This window comes from Pomacea canaliculata, linkage group LG1 (assembly GCF_003073045.1).
Source record: "Pomacea canaliculata isolate SZHN2017 linkage group LG1, ASM307304v1, whole genome shotgun sequence".
Classification (NCBI taxonomy): Eukaryota; Metazoa; Mollusca; class Gastropoda; order Architaenioglossa; family Ampullariidae; genus Pomacea; species Pomacea canaliculata.
The window spans coordinates 42,048,984-42,068,014 of record NC_037590.1 but is presented as its reverse complement, the minus strand read 5'-3'; the positions used below and the strand labels follow the sequence as shown (position 1 = coordinate 42,068,014).

The 19,031-nt window shown below is 44.7% G+C and overlaps 1 protein-coding gene across 1 annotated transcript in view; it reads right to left on the bottom strand.

The window, feature by feature from the left end:
* Positions 1–15,922, bottom strand: part of LOC112573682 (probable G-protein coupled receptor 83) — a 44,590-nt gene extending 28,668 nt beyond the window's left edge. The window contains 2 exon segments of the mRNA XM_025254263.1: positions 12,970–13,131; positions 15,014–15,922. The gene's annotated coding sequence lies outside the window, so the exon portion shown is untranslated.
* Positions 15,923–19,031: the final 3,109 nt, after the last annotated feature.

Here is a 19,031-nt window from a genome sequence, read left to right as displayed (position 1 = left end):
TTATGTGTGTGCCTTTGTGTGCTGAATAGGTGTGAAGCTGTAAATACATGTATATATATAATAATATGCACATGGGGTAACGTTGTATATAAATGTGTGTTTGAGAAATAAGTATGTGATGTACGATTTACAGAAAGATATGTTATGTACAGTTCTGCCACGTTTAGTTTTAATTCATTTTTTTAAATTCTTTTTTCGTTATTTCTTTCTGTTTCCGTTTGTGTTTTACCTACTTAATACATAGTACTTCCAAAAAGTTATGTCTGCAAAATATAATCCCCATTTTTTAATGAGGAGGGAAGGGTGGGACTGATGTTGCACCATGCCCTTGATCACAGATATTGACTGCGACATCTACCTGAGATTACATCAGCACCTTCCCCCTGTATGTTTCTCTTTAGAACAGCAAGCTGTTGTAAAACCTTGCTAGACACACCTAGACACACTATAGACACACCTAGACACACCCTGACACACCTTGACACACCCTGACACACCTAGACACACCTGACACACCTAGACACACCTTGACACACTTTGACACACCTAGACACTGCTAATGAGCTTCTAGCTCTCTGTTAATATCCCTCTAACATCCTTTGCACCTGCGTGTGCTCTGGATTGTCTGCCTTCCCTCACCTCACGGCAAAAACTTCTCCGTCTTGTGGACGTGAGTTCAAGGGGTTGGGCGGTTGCAGGTAATTATTTAAGTGAAAGTGCTGCACCACGGGATAGTTTGAATGAAGGAGTGCTGGTTGCCCATTAATCTTCATGTCCTCGCCAGCGGCACTCGGTTACGTGTGTCTTGACGAGTGTTTAGATATGGGTAATCCAAGAACACGGAGCTGCACTCGTTGACATGCAAACTCGCATAACTCACGGCATCAACGATCGTGACGTCACAAGACAGTGGACAACAACAGTCAGAATGTCAAGGTGCTAGAAACGAGTATGCAAGTCATTTGGACCAATGATGAGACAGTAAGAGATATTATTACGGATTATGATGCATTGTGCGACATAACGAACTTGATATAAACCTGAATATATTCCCGTCCTTTCTGCTGTAACCTTAACCTGCCGCCTCGGATATCGTGGGGTGCACTTTGACCTCAGAAGACGTGACGTCCCTTGACCCCATGACCATGGCTCTGTGTTCGACTGGTCGGTGAGGCCCTACGTGGCCAAGTGCACCCTGTGCTCTAACTGTAAAATCTTTTGGTCTTACAAAAGATACAAAACTGAAAACTGTCTCATAAACGCCCCTCCATCCTCTGCAGACGTGAAGCCAGTAACTGAGAGAGAAACCATTGTCAACCCCTCCACAGACTCAGTGAACACTAAAAGTGTCGCAGCTCGGCTCTACACGGGCACACTGGGTACACGGGTAAATGAGGGAGAGAGAGAGGGAGGAACGAGAAAGGTCAGTGAAATGAGGAGGGCATCAAATGCAATGTGACTTCCATCCCAGCCTCCGTGAGATGTTGAGTGGCTCGTATCACCAGGATTGAGACGCTTTGTGTGTCTGCCTGCACGTGCTCAGCATAATGGAATTCCGTGTTTTCATCTTTTGTTTTAGTTTCCACTGACGTGACAATAAAATCTACCTGTATAAAACTCACCTTTCTGCAAACATTCCAACTCTTTGCCAGGCTGAGAATGTTCTAGACGTACCAGGAAATCCGCCAGTTTTTGTGTCACGCAGGAGGCAAAGAAGGAGAAGAGAAAAGATGAGATCGAACTGGAAAAAATCGCTTCGGGGGAGACAATGTATCTGACTAGACAAGTAGAGATAAACTAGAGAGAGGAAGACGAAAATATTAGAGCAGCTAAGGGAGCGCAAGGGCCAGACAGGCGATGCCGGGGACAGACAGACAGACAGACAGACAGACAGGCAATGCCGGGGACAGACAGACAGACACACAGACAGACAGGCAATGCCGGTGATAGGCAGCACAGAAGGACGGGTGGAAGTAGGCTGATGATGTACCTCCACGGACCGGATTTGTTCCAGCGACTGCAAGGTGGCCTCACACACGCACAGGGATCACACAGTAAAGCAGCCTTAGTCGTGTGCCTCATCCTCATCTCACTCCTTCACATGTGGCTTTCTTTTTCCTTTTTCCTTCAACAATTCAACGTTCTGTACTTCGATCCCAGCCTCCCCGTCTACTCTTCCTCTCTGACCGCAAATTTTTTTCACCACACATTTCGTGCAGAAACGTTTTCTCGTCTGTAATCAGCTGCTTCTGTCATCAACTTGCTTTTTGCTATTTATTGAAACGCCATTGACGGGTTGCCTACAGACACAACAAACTGACAAGCGAAAACTTAAAAAGAAAATGAAGAAAAATAAATTTTGACTTTGCAACGATGTTCCATCGTAAATTCCTTCATCTTCCACCTCTATTTAATATTCATGTCCTTTTAGCTCTACTTTCTTATTTTAGAATTGGATGTCCCTGCGTGACACCTACATGCCTGTTTATCTTTTTGTATACATGTAATTATGGAGATAAACCTGATCAAGAACGTTTGTCACAGTTCTCATCAACACAACGATGAAAAACGCAAAGAAAACAAACTAGAAAAAGTAGGTAGTTGTTAAAGAGAAGGAGCCCCTAGAAATGACAGCATGTTGTGCCAGGGCAATGACATGACGAACGCCAGCAGCCGTCGCTCGGGTGCACGAGGTCATGGCACCAAGCAGGTCACGTGATGCTGAGGAACATCTTCACCGCTCGTTACACGACACACAGCAGACTGGCGGCTCCACAAAGTTTTGCTCCTCCTTTATGGAGAGGAAGAACTCAATAAAAAGAAAATATGAGGGTGGCTTGTTTGGGATAAGAGGATCCGCATTTGTTCATTCTTTTTTTATCAAAGACACGCAGATAGAGAGAAGAGCCTGTGGTGCAGAAACATAAACATGTTACCTTCACGATTCTCTCGCTACTTCCACTTAACCCTCCTTCACTCTCTCTCTCTCTGTATTTATCTCTTGCACTCTGTCTTTTCCCTCGACACACACTCTAAAAACAAAGTGTCGTTGAGGGGATTTGCGTGTGTGGGAGGCAAGTAGGCAAATCTGTATTCACAGCAGACACACTGAAGCGCTCTCAGACCACCTTTGAGACCTCATATCAGTTTTTTCACACGAATGGACATAAATTTGGTTTTCTTTTTATTTTTGTTTTTTTGTCCTTCGAAGATTTGATCTATGCATAGAAATGCGTGGGCTGAGCTCCTGCCTCTATTTTTAAGCAGGAGACCTCCCCCACCTCCCCCACCTCCTGGAGGGAAAACCCAACGATTCCAATGATCAGACTCGTGGTCTTCGTTCAACTAATTGATTTTCACTGTTTTTAAGCGACAGTCTAAAAACACATTCAGGTACAAAAACACTCAAATGTATTTTCTCCTTTTAGTCTAATTCTTTTTTTAAGTGAAAGGAATTTTGGCAAAGTGGTGAGACTGCTGTTGCTCTTCACCTACTTACAGACCAACACAACAGTCTGTTCAGTTCAAATGGTGGAACTAAACAATCACCGTTTGTCTCGATGCGCAAATGACCAATAAAAAAATCTCTTATAAATAATTTGTCTCGTATTTTGCTCAATGTCATCAGGCGAAACTGTTTGTGTAAAACACAAAGGAACTTTGAATGGTGTCATCAGCAGGGGACAACAAATCCGTTGCTTGCCAACAGGGCGATACACAGACTCGTTTGGCCACAGACCGGGGGGAGGTTTGGCGAGGCAAGTCAGTTGTAACGGAAATTGTCTGGAACTGTGACTGGCTGATTAGTCCCCTGTGATTGTTGAATCCTTCCTAAGTACAGGACTTACAAGAATAAAGTAGCTAGAGCAAGGATGGTAGAACAACCGTTTGCTTTTCACTTTGACAGATTGTCATCAGCGACAAGTACACACAAATACAGAATTTCTTCCAAACTATATTAATGTTGCAACTTTATTATCGTTGTAGCAATTTTGTTGACAGCAGAGTCTTGTGCGGAGTCTGAACCTGTCCCTAACCTTCTGAACTGGACATATTCATAAAGTTTGTATGTTGTGTAGAAGTATTTATTTTTGGTAAATGTGAAACTGTGAAGTCTTCTATTTCTTGAGTTATTTACCGTGAAAATGGAGATTCCAGTACGGCCTTAGCTGGGACGGCCTCGAATAATGCCTAATAAAGTTGATGTAGTCTCTCTTAAATTATTTCTCAGAAACAATGAGAATGAGGGGAGTAAGCAAGTAAGCAAAATGCAATTGAGATTAGGTTGGTGCCCCCTCAGGGAACAGAAAGAATCTCCAATCTACGAACGGGATTGGATCCAGAATGAAGAAAAAATAATTGCTGGACTACCCCAGGGGAAATAATCCGTCATGGTGTCTGATAAAGGGAAGAAAAATGTTGAGCAGATGACTGGGAAGGGGAACAATTCTGACAGGTCTGGAAGCTTTGGACACTGCCAGATAATCTGTTGTAACTCACTGTCTGTACATCTGCCCCTCATCCCTCCCCCCACCACCGCCACAAGGAAATGAGGCGACGTGAGTTGACTGTTGATGTCTCACACTGTCGTCTGCTGCACGAACAATCACAGACAAAACTCAGGGACGACAGTCGTTCTCTCTGGAAACTCCCCGTCTGCTTAAAATGTGTGTCATGTGTTGGAAATACGTTTATCCGGTCATAATGACATGAAATTAAAAAGCATTTTTAACTGGTCAAAGTGATTTGAAACCTAGAACAACTAGGAGAGGAAGAATGAAGTTAAACTAGACCCCAGAACAATTAACAGACGGAGGGTTAAAACGAAATCAAGAAACAAGGAATAAAAGAAGACTGGAGGAAAGAAAGGACGGAGAAAAGATATGAGGGAATAAAGGAAAGAAAGATACTTGGTACATTCCTTGTGTGCGTTTCTACAGGAATCGCTGGCAATGACAGAAGGAGAGACAGAAGTAGTTCTGGAAGCAACTGTCGCGTCACGTGGTTGCCAAGTTCTGTCATATTAACGCCTACCTTCCCTGGGTAGGCAGGTCAGTGCGGGTGTTACAATGGCCCTGGATTTTCTCATCGAACTCCAACACTGGCTCCAGGGAACTGAGGCAACTGTTACTGACCGAGTTAGCATCATCCTCAATACAGTGTCCACACGTCAGCCACAAACACGGTGAGTGGTTCACAGTCCCCAGCCTCCTGCTCCTCCCCCAGCAAACGACGAGGACGTGGGAATCAACTTACAACAACAGATTTATTAAATATACCCTGGATAGACACCTGCTAGAATGTGGGTCATCTACAATAGGTTCAGTTCTATCTTCCAGTGCTAGAGGGGTGTACACTGCCGTCATCACCACCCACCTTAACACACGTAGTCAGCTCTGACAGTTGTTGCTGCTGCTCTCCTGTTGCAACTTCTTCCTACATTTCAGTCTGTGTTGTCAGCCCACCCTGGTGATGACTCTGACTCTCCATCTTGGTGCCCCGTCCTCCCCCCTTCCCACCCACCCACCCCCTCGGTCCGCCAGTTCTGTCAGAGAGCGACGACTGCCCCCCCCCACCGCCCTCCACGGCAACACGGACACCGACTGCGGCCCCTGATTGTTAGTAGGGGGAACACATGCACGTTCTCTTCTCCTCCGATAACTGCCACCCTTGGCTTCCAACACGCACCTCTCACGGGTAGCCCAAGTTCTGTCAGGAAACCCCGACTGGACTATCGTCACGCTAACGTGAACATGTTGATGGTGGTGGTGGTGGTGGGGGCGATTGCCGGCTATCGTACGATACGGGGTTGGGGTACGGGTACATCAAGATGTCCACGCACTGTCGTGACAATAGTTCAATACGAGGCTGGTCACGCAGTCCTTAGAGATTCCTCGACCTCAACTGACTATCCCCACAACCTAACACGCCCCTTGCGTGAAGGTTCTCGAACCCAAGCGTTCCGAGTTTCTGAGTATTTTGTCCTCCTGGTTCTGGGGAGTGAAGAGCCGAGTAGTTAGAACGCTTGCGTGTGAACTGGGAGCCCGCTGGTTCAATACCCGATTAGCGCAGCAGACTTCGATCCAGCTGGCGGGAATGAGTACCTCACTTTCACGGTTGGGAAAGGTGAGGCAGCGAGGGATGGGAGATGGGCACCACCCTCACGTAAAGCTGGCCCCCGAGAAAAGTGAGGTCTAACACCTCATCTCCCTTTCTTCCAACGATCTGAAAAGATTAGGTGATGACCTTTAGCTTTACTTCCTGGATGAAATCTCGGTCTCAGAGAACAGCCCTCTGGCATCAAAGAAAGCCGACGACCTGTCGGCTACTAATCACCTGCTCAGTTCGCACCGACGTGTCGACAAGGGCCGTCAACAGTTTGGGTCTTACTTCCCCCATCCACACACACACACTGATGCCACTGGATGAACGCACCCAGCTTCCTTCAGCCAATCATCAATTAGCCAGTGACAACAGAGAGGAGACCACACCCCTGACTGACCAGTGAGTAGCTGTAGCTCCGCCTACAGGTGTGATAATCCCCCGGGTATGTCCTCTCTGCTTCTTCGTCAACGGAGTCGTGGTTGCAGAAGAAGCTCACACCCGACTGTCCACTCCTGGCTCTTTCTGGTCAGTCAGGGTGTCTGCCTTACATGATACATAACAATCTACACACAAGCGGTCGCATCATCAGTTTTAGTCTAGACACTGTCCCTCTCAAAGTTACCACGTGACACGGATAAAGGTGTCAACTATTTCATGGAAATGCTTCACAACCACTAACGGCTCTAACGCGACCACAAGTCGAGGAATAACTTATAGTTAGTCTCACTTTCTGAGCGACAGAGATTAACTGTTCAAACTTTGAGTTTCCTGTTCCCTGACAGAGTCCAGCTGATTGTCGACCATAAATACTCCACTGAGCTGTCAAGCCCTCCATACACTCGCACTCTGTCTCTCCCAGCCTGCAAACCATCTTGAAGGCTTTGCCGGGAGCAGTCACTTCGCTGTCCAAGAAATGTTTACAATTTGCACTTTGTGAGCAAACAAAAGCTGTCGTCAAACGTTGCTGACACCTCCCAGTCAGGTGAGGGAGCCTGTTGTCCTCCTCCCCTGGTCTTGTCTGGCAGGAAGACCCAATCAAGCGCCATGTGGCACCACGAGGGTAATGAAGACGAAAGCCGGGGGATGAGGCGGACTCACCAGACTTTCCAAGCGACTTGTGTCGACTTACATTGTGTAATTACAGGTGAGACACTTTGTGACAAGTCTCCTCGTGTTGACCTCAGTCACACTGTGACAGCAAGATGGTAGAGTTCACGGACGCCTCAATGAGTGTGTTAAAGGAAGATGCAAAATATGTAACATGGTTAGACAGAATGTGTGTGTGTGTGTTTGTGTGAGAGAGAGAATGTTTGTGTGTGTGTGATGGATGTGAGTGCGCGCGTGCGTATGTATGTCTATCGACGTTTAGCCCACACTAAAGCTCAGCTTGTAAATATAGTCAATTGACCTCATATCATACCAACAAGAATTCAGACCAGATTTTTTTTTACAAACCAGTAAATCGCGGCCACATTGAGAAGCACAGTCCTGATGACAGCTGCTGCCTCCTGCCTCGTGTGTCCGTCGGCCACTTGTGTGCTGGGGTTGGTGGGTGTGAGGAGCAGCACGAGGACTGTTGGTGATCCTACGTGTCTCAGAACACCCAGTACCTCAACCTCCACATCCTGGAACCCTTTCCCTTCCCCATTATTCCATCAGACGAAGAATGTTCTTCTCCATTAATATTTCGACCTCTTCTTTGACCCTCACACCTCGACCTCCCTGATGGCGGCGTTAGCTCCCTTAGGGAGTTTCTCGTTGTTCATCGTGAGTGATGTTCACTGGTTCCTTGGGTGCATAGAGGGCGTGAGATTGAATTAGGATAAAGAGGAACTTTCCTTTGACAACCACAGAACTCAGTCTCCACATTTTAAAAAAACAAATCGTTCGCCCCTGCTGTGGCCCGAGAAATTAAAGAAGAAACAACAACAGCCAGGCATGATGGAAGAAGTATTTTTGTGCAGTTTGATTGCCATTATGGAAGCGATACCCCAAATCTCCTTTTCGATGTCTATTTGAAAACTTTTAGAGAATCAACATCCGAGAAGCTAATTATAACGCTCTGCCATCTTTATTTTGCGAGACTGGGTAACTTTGTGAAGATGTAGAGAACTGTAGAGTAATGTAGAGATGTAGAGAACTCATAGGCTCGAAGAAAGAGTTCTGAACAGTTCGAGTTGAGCCGTAGACAGAATAAAGCATCTTCATGTAGAATATTACTGTTGGTAGAACTGTCATCGTAAGATAACAACAGACTGTGGTATAAGACGACCTCTGACACAACGCCGTGAAGGTCAAGTATGTTCCAGGAAATGTGCAACTGCGCATGCGCCGTGGCTTATGCATGCCAGGTCGGTGCCAGCAATCAAGCCGGTAGCTCCGGCCACTCCAGCGCTGTCAGGCCGCCTCCAAGAGACAATAATGAGCTTAAGTAGGGAGGGGAGCTGCCATCACATTATCAGCCGCCTGAGGACTAGTCACGCCTGGAATCTGCCAGCGAGAGGGCGCTTTATGAGTTGTTTGTTTTGCGATTTTTTTTTTCTTAGGTGGGATCTGTTCGTATTTTTAAAAATGTCAGCGCTGGCCCATTGTTTACTTGGAATTTGCGCAAGGATTTCGCCTCGTGTGGTGTTTGTCTACCGAGACTAGCGATATTGTGGAGCGTAGACAGGAGGTGACGCCATCTTGGTAGTCGACGTCAACTTGAGAGGCTAACTACTTCATAATGTAATTATCCTGCTGCACTCAAACCCTGACTCCAAGCATCTTAAGCAGCAGCATTTGGTATGCTCAGAGAACAACCTCAACAACTTTAACATTGCTTTTATACTTTTATTTATTTATTTATTTATTTATTTATTTATTTATTTATTTATTTATTTATTGTAACCTTTAGCGGCGTGCACTGTTTGCAGGATCAACGAACTGTTGTCGTTAACATAGAAACATTCCACTGGCACATTCTCCACGTGCTATGGACTGTTGGACTATTTTGCTGGCGTCTGATCCCAGCGTTATGCTTTCAGAATAAATCAAATTTAAAAACTTTCAAAAAGGTTTCAGAAGCGCCATCTGCGGGTTGTGGCCGGAGCTCACATTCACTGAACTAAAACATGCAATCACGTGAAGAGCGCGCAATTTGTGGCTTTACTTTGCACACACGTCGATTTAGGAGAGTGAATTCTATAACATTGATGTTGTGGTGCTGTCAATACTTGGTGGGCAGTCACAGGTCACAGGTCACAGACAGTAGACATGACAGCGTAGACATCAACGGTTTCTGGTCACGGCGAAGGACGCGACGAGAACCGTGAAGTCTGTAACTTTTCCTGCAACCGGAAGCTGGCAAAACGCATCATGTGACGTAGGCCCTGCAGGGTGTCAAGTACAGTTATCTCCTTCAAACACGTGACACCTGGGACAGTACCGAGTTATCTGCTATGTGAACACGTGTGAACGTCACTGTTTGTTTGTTTTCAGACCGCTTACCTCCCCTGAGAACCAACGCTGCGATCGTCATGAACACTAAGTGTTCACAGACCTTCTTGCTTCGGACCTCTAAGCTGCTGACCTCTGAGTAAAAATCAATAACTGTGTGAATCCCGTTGTAAACTGGAAAGCAAACCTCAAGACACTTAAAGCGTAAGCCGAACTTATCAACATTGAGCTAAAGAAGGATGCTGCAAACAAAAATCAGCCATGCGTTGAAACATGTTAGCGGCTTCTTATTTGCACACACTTGCAAATTAAACAAGCGTGCTGAGGATGTAGAACAAGTATAGTGAAAACAAAGGGGGAAAGACAGAAAAAACGATAAAATTAGGAACAAAAAAACAAATAAAAGAAGACACAAATGAAGAACAAAATAAAGAATGAAAGCAAAGTGACTTAGTTCAAGAAAAAGTTTAAAGCAAGCAACATAATATCAATCATGGCATGTGCAAGACCACTCCGTGTGTCAACTTTGACAAGACTCGTTACTCCATGTAAACCAAAACTCAAAGTCGTTGGCCGGCGTCAGATCGGTTTGTATATCAGTGCGTTCGACTCTGTTTGTCGGACAAAGCAATACATTAATCGATGTCCGGTCTCCTGGTGCCACGGCGACGACGATGTCTGTTCGATCTTCAATCAGATGATATCAGCTTTTTGCCCGACAGCTGTTAGCGTCGATGTTTCGCCGTCACGTGACGCGCTGCTTTGAAAACACGTTTCACACACGTTCAGTGACGTCAGTCACACAACACACGTGCTCCACGCTCCACGCCCCGGCGCGCGCTGTCTATTTTTAAACGCCTTTTCCCCGTCGTTGGATGATGTCCGTGACACAAGTGATGACAGCATTGACGTCATTGGCACACTTGAAGACGTTTTCACGATCTTGATGACGTCATTCACAGGTTTCGCTGAAAGCGCGTCGGTGCAGAGAGGAATGAAGGAAGTGAAGAAGGACGAATCTTAGAAGTAAAGGACGATCATGCTATGTTTATGTTGATGTTTATCATATCTTAACGCACGATTCTAACGTGTAAACACGTCTGTCACGTGTTTCTTGTTTGTGTAAACACCATGTCGGCTACATGGCCGCTGAACTCATCTGAACTGATCCCCTGAGAAAGGTTATCGATGAGTTCCAGGGTATTGGACTCAATCCCATTAATAGCGAAGTGGAAGTAAAACATGAAACAGACCACGTGATCTGCTTCCAGAAACTGAAAAATAAACGGAAAAAATACATTCTGTGAGTTTTTGTAGATCATGGAAAACAACTCTGAGTTCCACTAAATAAGTTCTCTCCCTTAGCATCCCATGAGGCTTTTTGATTCCAGTTTGCCTTCCTTTTATCTTGACTATTTCTATAATTAATTTTAAGAGACTCAGTTTAAAATGAGTCCAGGTGCTAATTAAGCAAGTCCGCTTCCTGTCAACAAGGTGAAGGGTGAAGCGTGCGTCAACGCCATAAAGACAAGGATAGCGGACATTTTTTCCCCTCGAATTACCTAATTATCTCAACAACATTTTCGAGGTGATTTACAGAAATAAACTTTAAACAGTTTTCACCTGAGTGTTCTCGTTAACTGGTTGTGAAGCTTCCTGCTGCAGTGCTTGCCGGCGATTTTATGTCAGCTTCCCAGGTGTATTCTTGGTTACATGCAAACGGTTTCACGGGCTGCTCCCCCCGACCTCGACACTTGTGGCGCGTGCACTGTTGTCCACGAGTACTTATGTGTGTTTTATGCTCACACCTGTCGGTAATGCTGTTAATGCCAGGTGCGCCTAACGTCTGTCAAGCTGGATGACGTGTGCACACCTTTCAAACAGGTCTTGTCAGGAGAAGAGGAAATAAGTGTTTTCTGAACTCTTAGCAATCACGCTGGGAATTTGCATCTTCGAGTTAAAATTCACTCCTGTTAAATGTCTTTGAAAAACAGTTTAGACGTTGTATCTGCCTACAACCTCTAAAATATTTCAATTATCTCCTGACACGCATGCGCTCTGCTTAAACCTTGCATTGGTTGCCGTACAATCGTGACTTTGTGTACGTGACGGAAGTTGCATGTTAAGGGATTATAACCTGGATGATGATGATTATGATGATGATGCACATTCATAACATTTGTTGCTAACATTTGTACGACCAGTGCGCTCATTATAAGAGCAGCGTGAAAACAAATACATAACGGTCAGTGCAGTTGCAAACAACAAGCAAGTTGGGGTGGAGGGTGTAGTGTGGTGTGGTGGGAAGCAGGAGACCATCAGTCCCTAGAAATATTCCCAGAGCCAGGGCTTAAGGCCAGCATGGCGGCAATGCGGGTGGTCACTCAGGAAGGGACGGGGCAGGGAAAGGGTATTTGAGAGACTGAGGCCAGAGCAGGACCACGAGTGGCTCTCGGTTTATCTGGTCGGACGCCAGGCAACACACAGGAGGTCCGCATTAGCAGACGACGAGGACGGCAGGAATTCAGCATCTCAGACAGCTACCCCGGGTCGACAACATGAGTGCAGTGTGACGACAGTGTAGTGACGGCTAACGGGAACTGGCAACCATTGGAGCTGATGGAGGGTCTGATGGTCGGCTGTGTCCTCAAGTAAGACAAAGCTAACGGAGCTGAGCGCTAAAGCTTCCTACGGAGCAGACCGATGGCGAGGCCAGCAGTCAACTTATAAACCTAGAAATATCATTATGTCTTCGCTGCCTTTTGATTTCAACATTAAAAAGAAACACTTTCTCAATTTCACTTTTCTTTATAACTGTGAAAGAGTAACATAACAATTTTGTTGAAAACATTTCTTCCTTTGATCGTGTAAAACTTGAAACTCACAAAATGAATTCAGTCATTAACACCTGAGCAGTCTCGTTTGCTAAGTGACCCCTAGTTTGTGTCACGGGTAGACTTGACTTTTCATTCCTAAGGAGTAATGCTTGAGGTTTCATTTGCAGGACTTTAGTTTTATATTTCAAGAAATCATTTGAGCTCGGGACTACTTAATATTTTATCTAAAAATGTAGCAGATTCTAAATGCCTGAAGCCTTTTGATGTGTTTGTTTCTGAAGTTTTACGATCCACTTCAAAATAATGCGAGCAATAATTAAATGGATAATTACATAAGAAGGAAAGTCTTTTTCTCTGTAATGGTCTACTGTTTAAAGTTGCCAAGAGACAGGCCTTGATAAACCAGTGGATGGAGGCTCCGATCACAAAGGGACGCTGACCGTGAATACAAGTCACACAAACTGGTGAACTGATTAGTTCAATCAGTAAGTGAGTGAGCGATGGAGAAATTAACTGACAGACAGATTCTGATTGTATGTTGCTTCATTCCATCCATCAACAAGACATCAGACTTCTAAGCAAATCTTACCTGAGCTGAGGGTTGAGGTGATGTCTGATCGTGGGCTTCAGAGTCGCAACTGGGGTCCGCGACTTTTTACAAATCAAAGTCTGACAGGCTTCGTGGTTGTCCTCAAGGTGGACACATCTTCATTGGTCTGTGAAAGCCTGATGCATGTCTCTTCCTGAGTTTCTGTAAGAGAAACAAATAAACAGCACTTGTGAGTGTTTCCGTTATTAATACGACTTGGGCTTAGTTGTCGTTTACACTTTGATGGCCTTGTTGCCTACTTTCTGTATTAATTACTCATAATTTATCGATGTATGATTTATAGTTGCAAATGTTTCTAGTAATAACTTTGTAGTCAAAGCAGTGCTTTTCCATAACTCTGTATCAAATGACAAGTATTTTCTATTTATCCCATGTTGTTCGCTGCTAATCCAATCATTTCTAGCCCCTTGTGTCCAGAACTGCGACTTGTATAATTATTAATTCCATCAGACCCACCCGTCAAAGTGCTTGCCTCTGACACTAGACTATTCTGTGCACCTTGCTGTAAGTACCTGGCTAACGGCTCCTGTAGTCACGTGATTACTCAACAGGCTTTAACTAAACAGTAAACTAAATCACGTGAGCGGGACAAACAGGGAACTGTTTGAAAGCTGGTGGCTGAGATGAGCATTGTACAAGTTGTCTGCCCTGTTGTTAGAGAAGGAGGAGTATCGAGAAGTATCATTGTTTAGTATCAGTTTACATTAATGTGAGGTTTTTCGATTGGCGCATGCAGTTCATAATGATGCTCATCGTCGGCGTTGCCACCATTGTCTGCAAGAGATTCAATGTCCTGCCCCTTCTCATGGCAGTCACGTGACCGACAGGACCAAAGTCGATTTGCGGACAGCAACTAGTGGTGACGATGTGAAAGTACCGGTCCCCTGGGTCACACGCATGGTAGTCTCCTCATGAATGTTAACAAGAGAGAGAGAGATAAAGAGAGAGAGAGAGAGAGAGAGAAAGAAGAAGAAAGTATACAAGGTTTCGCCATGTGGAGATATCTTTCTACCCTCATCTATTTTTCTAGTGTTCTCATCTACTGACATTTTGTACTGTGTGGCAAGAGCCAAGGCTATTTAAATGGGTTTTTCGCAGAGAAAGGAATGGGAATCTATTTCTCATCTTTCTTCCATTCAAAAAAAGGACAGCATCTAATTTATTACATGTGTCTAATAATGAAATGCTCTCTGATTTCATAGTCTCTTGTATTAAAATCAATCAAGCTACAGTATTCCATTACAAAACTTTGTATTATGTCAGTAGTTGCTAACTGAGAAACTGCAGAATGCTGAAAGTTTCACCGGACTTATTTGTAAATAAGATACGGATAAACAAAGTGTAATGGAGTAAAGTCAAAGTAAGATTATGATGCAACACTGAAATCCATTTTCCTTAAAGAAGACAGGAATGGGGTGAGAAGAATTTTAGGCTGAAATTCATTTACAAGACCACAAAGGTATAGTCTCTTTGTGAAAAAGGTACACCATCATGTGCAATGACACTTTTGAAACAGTTTGTTTATAGCTATGTACACTTAGTAAACATGAGGTGACAACAAAATAAACATAAACATAAACATTGGGGCAAAGAATGCAACATACTTGCTAGGCCATCACTTGGCACAGAAAGATTTTTAACAAAATGACATCAGAGTTGTCTTTTAATTAAACAATCACACAATCACAGACAATAGAAAAACAAGATTACAAGCAGAAAGTAGAATATTTTAGTCAGGAAGTAGGAGACAAAGAAACAATGTTTACTTCAGACTGAGAAATGCTATGATGCACACCTTGTTGTTGTCCTCTTGTAATTGTCGCTTGTTATTGTTTTCTATTTATTGTAACTGAGCTCGCTACCTACACTGGCATTATACAGTTGATCATGTCATTCGGCAAGATCGCAGTGCCATATGGCACGAGTCTTTCTGTCGTTTACTGTCACATTCCTTCTGAAAAATGCTGCGGTTGTCATGAAAATACTGCAATGAAGCCTAATGGAGTAAGGTGGCAATACTTACATGTGGGTGACAACATGTTTGTGACGGCATCTCCACGTCATCTATGTTTCACCATCGCACCTGACTCTAGATGTGTGACGTGACTCCAAGACACATTCCCCGTACTTGTGACGTGACTTGAAAAAGACATTCCCCATGTATGTCACATTGAATGTGTGAAAGAGTTCACACTTTGTTCATATTGCAAGAGTCTCCTCATCTCGACATAGTTCCACAGGTGTGATGTCACACACTTTGTCAGGAGGTTGGCTACAATAAAGGTACTTTGTGTGACATCCCGTCACTCTTTGCTCACCATCAGGTGGACAATGGCTTCACTCACGTCACACAGTCCATCGAGTTCTGACTTTGCTCGCTCAGTACAATCCTGCAGTTTCCGTTGTTTTCTTCTAACCACACACTGACTCCCAAAAATGCCAAATATTTTTATCGAGAATCCTCACGCACCCCACAAAGCTCGGGTAGTTTTGTTGCGGAAGTCTTTTTTGCAAACCGGCGTCCAGAGTCTGCGGCGTCTGCTCTTGGAAACTGATCTTCGCACCCAGAGGGCGCCAGGTGTGAGGGTTGCTGTGGCGGAGACTTGCTTGCGGAGGGCGTGACGTGCGGAGCGGCGTGACGTGCGGAGTGGCGTGACGTGCAGCAGCGGGTGTGAAGTTGGGCCCAGGTTCCAGGCAAGTCCAAGGAGTCTTTGGTAGAAACAGCGACCATACGGCACCGCGCATGCACGTGAGAGATGAGTGTTGGCGCACGCGCACTGGCCGTGTTGTGATTGGAGAGGAAAGAATCGATGATCAGGGTTTGAGGAAAAGCACCCGACTGACTCGTCCCTCCGTGTGTGCGTGTGCTGTAGGAGAGCTCGACCGCGCGCGTGTAGTTGTGTATGCGTGCAAACGTGAGAGCCTGAATGTATGTGCATAGTTTCTTGTGTCCCACACACTCTTTCTCACACGTTATCTCTCTGTGTTCTCTCACAATGCTTTCTCACCTACTCTTTCTCTTTCTTTTTCTCTCTGGGGGAAGTGGATAGGGAGAAGTTAGTTTGGTGCGTGTCTTTGTAGGTTGTGTGTGAGTACGCCCACGTGCGTGTGTACAAGCGTCGAATGTGATTTTTATTTTTTATTTTTTTTGGAAAGGTTTTTATGCTGTGTGTGCAGTGATGAGCAGAGATGTGGCTGACGTGCTCATAACGTGCTTACAACGTACTTACAACGTACTTACAACGTGCTTATAATGTACTCATAACCAGGGCTTCTGCTTACGCAAACAATTGCGTACAGTACTCATTAAAAGTTCGGAGGACCCCTTCAATTTTTGGTCAATGGGGTCCCATTCAAATTTGGGCGAAGAACAGGGACCCCTTAAAAATCTGAAGAAGGGTTCCCTGGGACCCCAAAGAATTTAGCCTTAGCAGAAGCCCTTATAACGTGCTCATAACGTGGTTATAAACTCAAATTAGTTCTTGCGTCACATCTCGAGTTAAATCGCGCGGTGAACGAGAAGGTGTGTGTTCTCGTGCTGGTTTTTGGAATGTGGACATCGCCGTAATTCCGTGGAGTAGTTTTGATAAAACGCACAGCTCTCCATTTTGTTTTTGTTGTTGTGCGAAGATACACAGAGCTCTCGTTTCTGCAAACACTCTGTTTAATGAACCCTGTAGGCGCTCCTTGTCTTGTCAAAGACTTTTGGCAGCAATAAATACATGCAAGACCTTTACGACCTTGTGATACCGAGATTTAAACTACTTCCGGTTGACAAGTTCAATCTGTTTGCTAAATCTCTTTACCTCTTGCTTCTCCTTTCTCTTTTCCCTTTCAAGTCTGATGAGGCAGTGGACCATCAACCATCCTTTGTTTGTTCGTTCTTCTCCCTCAAGGTTCTTTTTCTTTAGCTTTATTGCCATAGTCGTGTGTTTGTATTTTCCTTTGTTTTCACCTGATTTTTGTTCTTTCCTGTTCTACTGCCAGCGCCTTGCTCCAGGTATGTGTGCTTTGTGATGCCGGCTTTTTCTCTCAGACTTCCCTCTCACACAGACTTTGTAGCTTCACCTGCAATTTTTTTTATGCAGACAAGCAGGAATGGCCCACAAGCTATGGCGGTCAGCCTCAGGTTGCCAACGCTACCAACAAGATGTGTTTGTTATGAGTGGTTCTTACATCTCCAGACCTTGTTTACTGCAGGTCGTAGAGCGGTTCTTAACATGACAAACAGATTCCTTCCCTTCACGGGCAGGCGTGTAAACCATAAACACGAGTACAGACAGCGCCATCTGCACGCACGTGATCCACGGACAATCAAAACATTTGCCTCCCTTTTGTGTGTAGCTCGGCAACAGGCGCCATTCACCAGGGCACCCGGGGTGCACCCACGTGTGTCGTATATCTTCTGTCCCAGGCCCGCGTTGTTTTCTTGAATTTTGTTCGTCGCTCCCCAAAAACAGGAAACAGCGGGTGGGTGGGGAGGTGAGGGTGGGTGGTAACTACCCAAATATAGCTCCACCCGGCGAAGGTAGCGTGTGGAATTATGGGGGAAACAGCGATGGGTGGTGCTTAGTAACCAGAGGGTGACTGGATGCCAGAGAGCTGGTGCTTGTCTACAAAACCAACATGTAGTAAACGTGTTTAACTGTCACAACCTGTGTTTTGTTGTGTAGTTTTATATCTGGCGACAATGAAAGTGAAAATCTTGTTAACTCAATACTAAAAGCGAGCAAACAAGGCAACAAATAACAAAACAAAACAAAGCAAAATAAAACAAAGAAAACACACAAAATAGTCATCGTGTGTCTATGATGGCCAGCAATTAGTTTGATTGATGTTTACGTACCAAGATTTGTCCCTAGGATATCGCGCTCTAGGAATAATTTTATTCTTCTCAAACACCGAATTCTTTCTTTATTCCTCTTTGCTCCACGACCAATCAGGGAACATTTTGTGAGCCCACTGTAGCATTGTATATACTACAATTTAATACGAACCTGTTTGACCATCAGGGTAGACTTCTACCCCTGTTGACTAGTTCCTTTATGTTTCCTCTTATTGATAATTTTTTTTAAATTTGAATTACGATCTCGGTAAAGGGATGGGGTGTCATTATGTTAGATAATTCTTCAAAAACATTCATGTGAAGTTATTTTGTGATTGTTATTGTTGCATTACATAGTGCTGTTTTCAGTTCACGTGGTACTGATGTTGTGTCGTACTTTACCTGGCGGCTTGTGATCCCTAGGAAGTGTCATTATTGCTTTCTTTATCTGCTGGCGCTGCACGTGCAGGTGACCCTGCCGCCGGGTACAGAGGCTGCTACAGCAATCTACGGCCACAAATATTTCATGGGAACTTGCGCTGCCAAGGGGTGATAAGGCGGGTGGGTAGTAGCCTGGTATGTGGATGCTGGGAAACTAGTTGTTGCTGTAATCTCTGGCAGTGCACGTGTTGACCCCACACAGTCCTGCCTCCTACACCCTGTCGGTGGCTGTACCCTCATCTAGTCAAGTATTTATGTCAGACATGTCTTCTGTCTGTCACTGCAGCTGACTTCCAACTATGCAACTTCTGCCTAGTCTTCTAAAATCCATTTGACCCGAGGCTTTGTCGGGTACTCTCACCACAACTACACCCCACTTCAAGCTGTCAGAGAAATCGCTGTGGAACACAAATGGATTGGAGATAAAGCCACCCACAGCAGGATTCACGCTGAAGTTTCATGACGAATTCTCGTTTATAGAAAGAGGATTTAGACTCATGTTCCTGATTGATTCTTGTTTTGGAACAAAACAAAATGTTTGTCTTAAAATTAGGCTGATGATGTTGTTTTTGGTTTGCACCTGCTGCATCCATAATTCCTTTGATGTCATGGCGGCCTACGACAAATGTCTTCTAAAGCTAAGATCGTATTGTTCTCTCCCCTTCTCTCTGCTTCTCACAAACACTAGAATGTGTATGATGTAAAGATATAGTCGTCCAGAAGAAAGCCAGCAACACAAAATATATTTATATTTCAAACTCTAAGAATGCCTAAT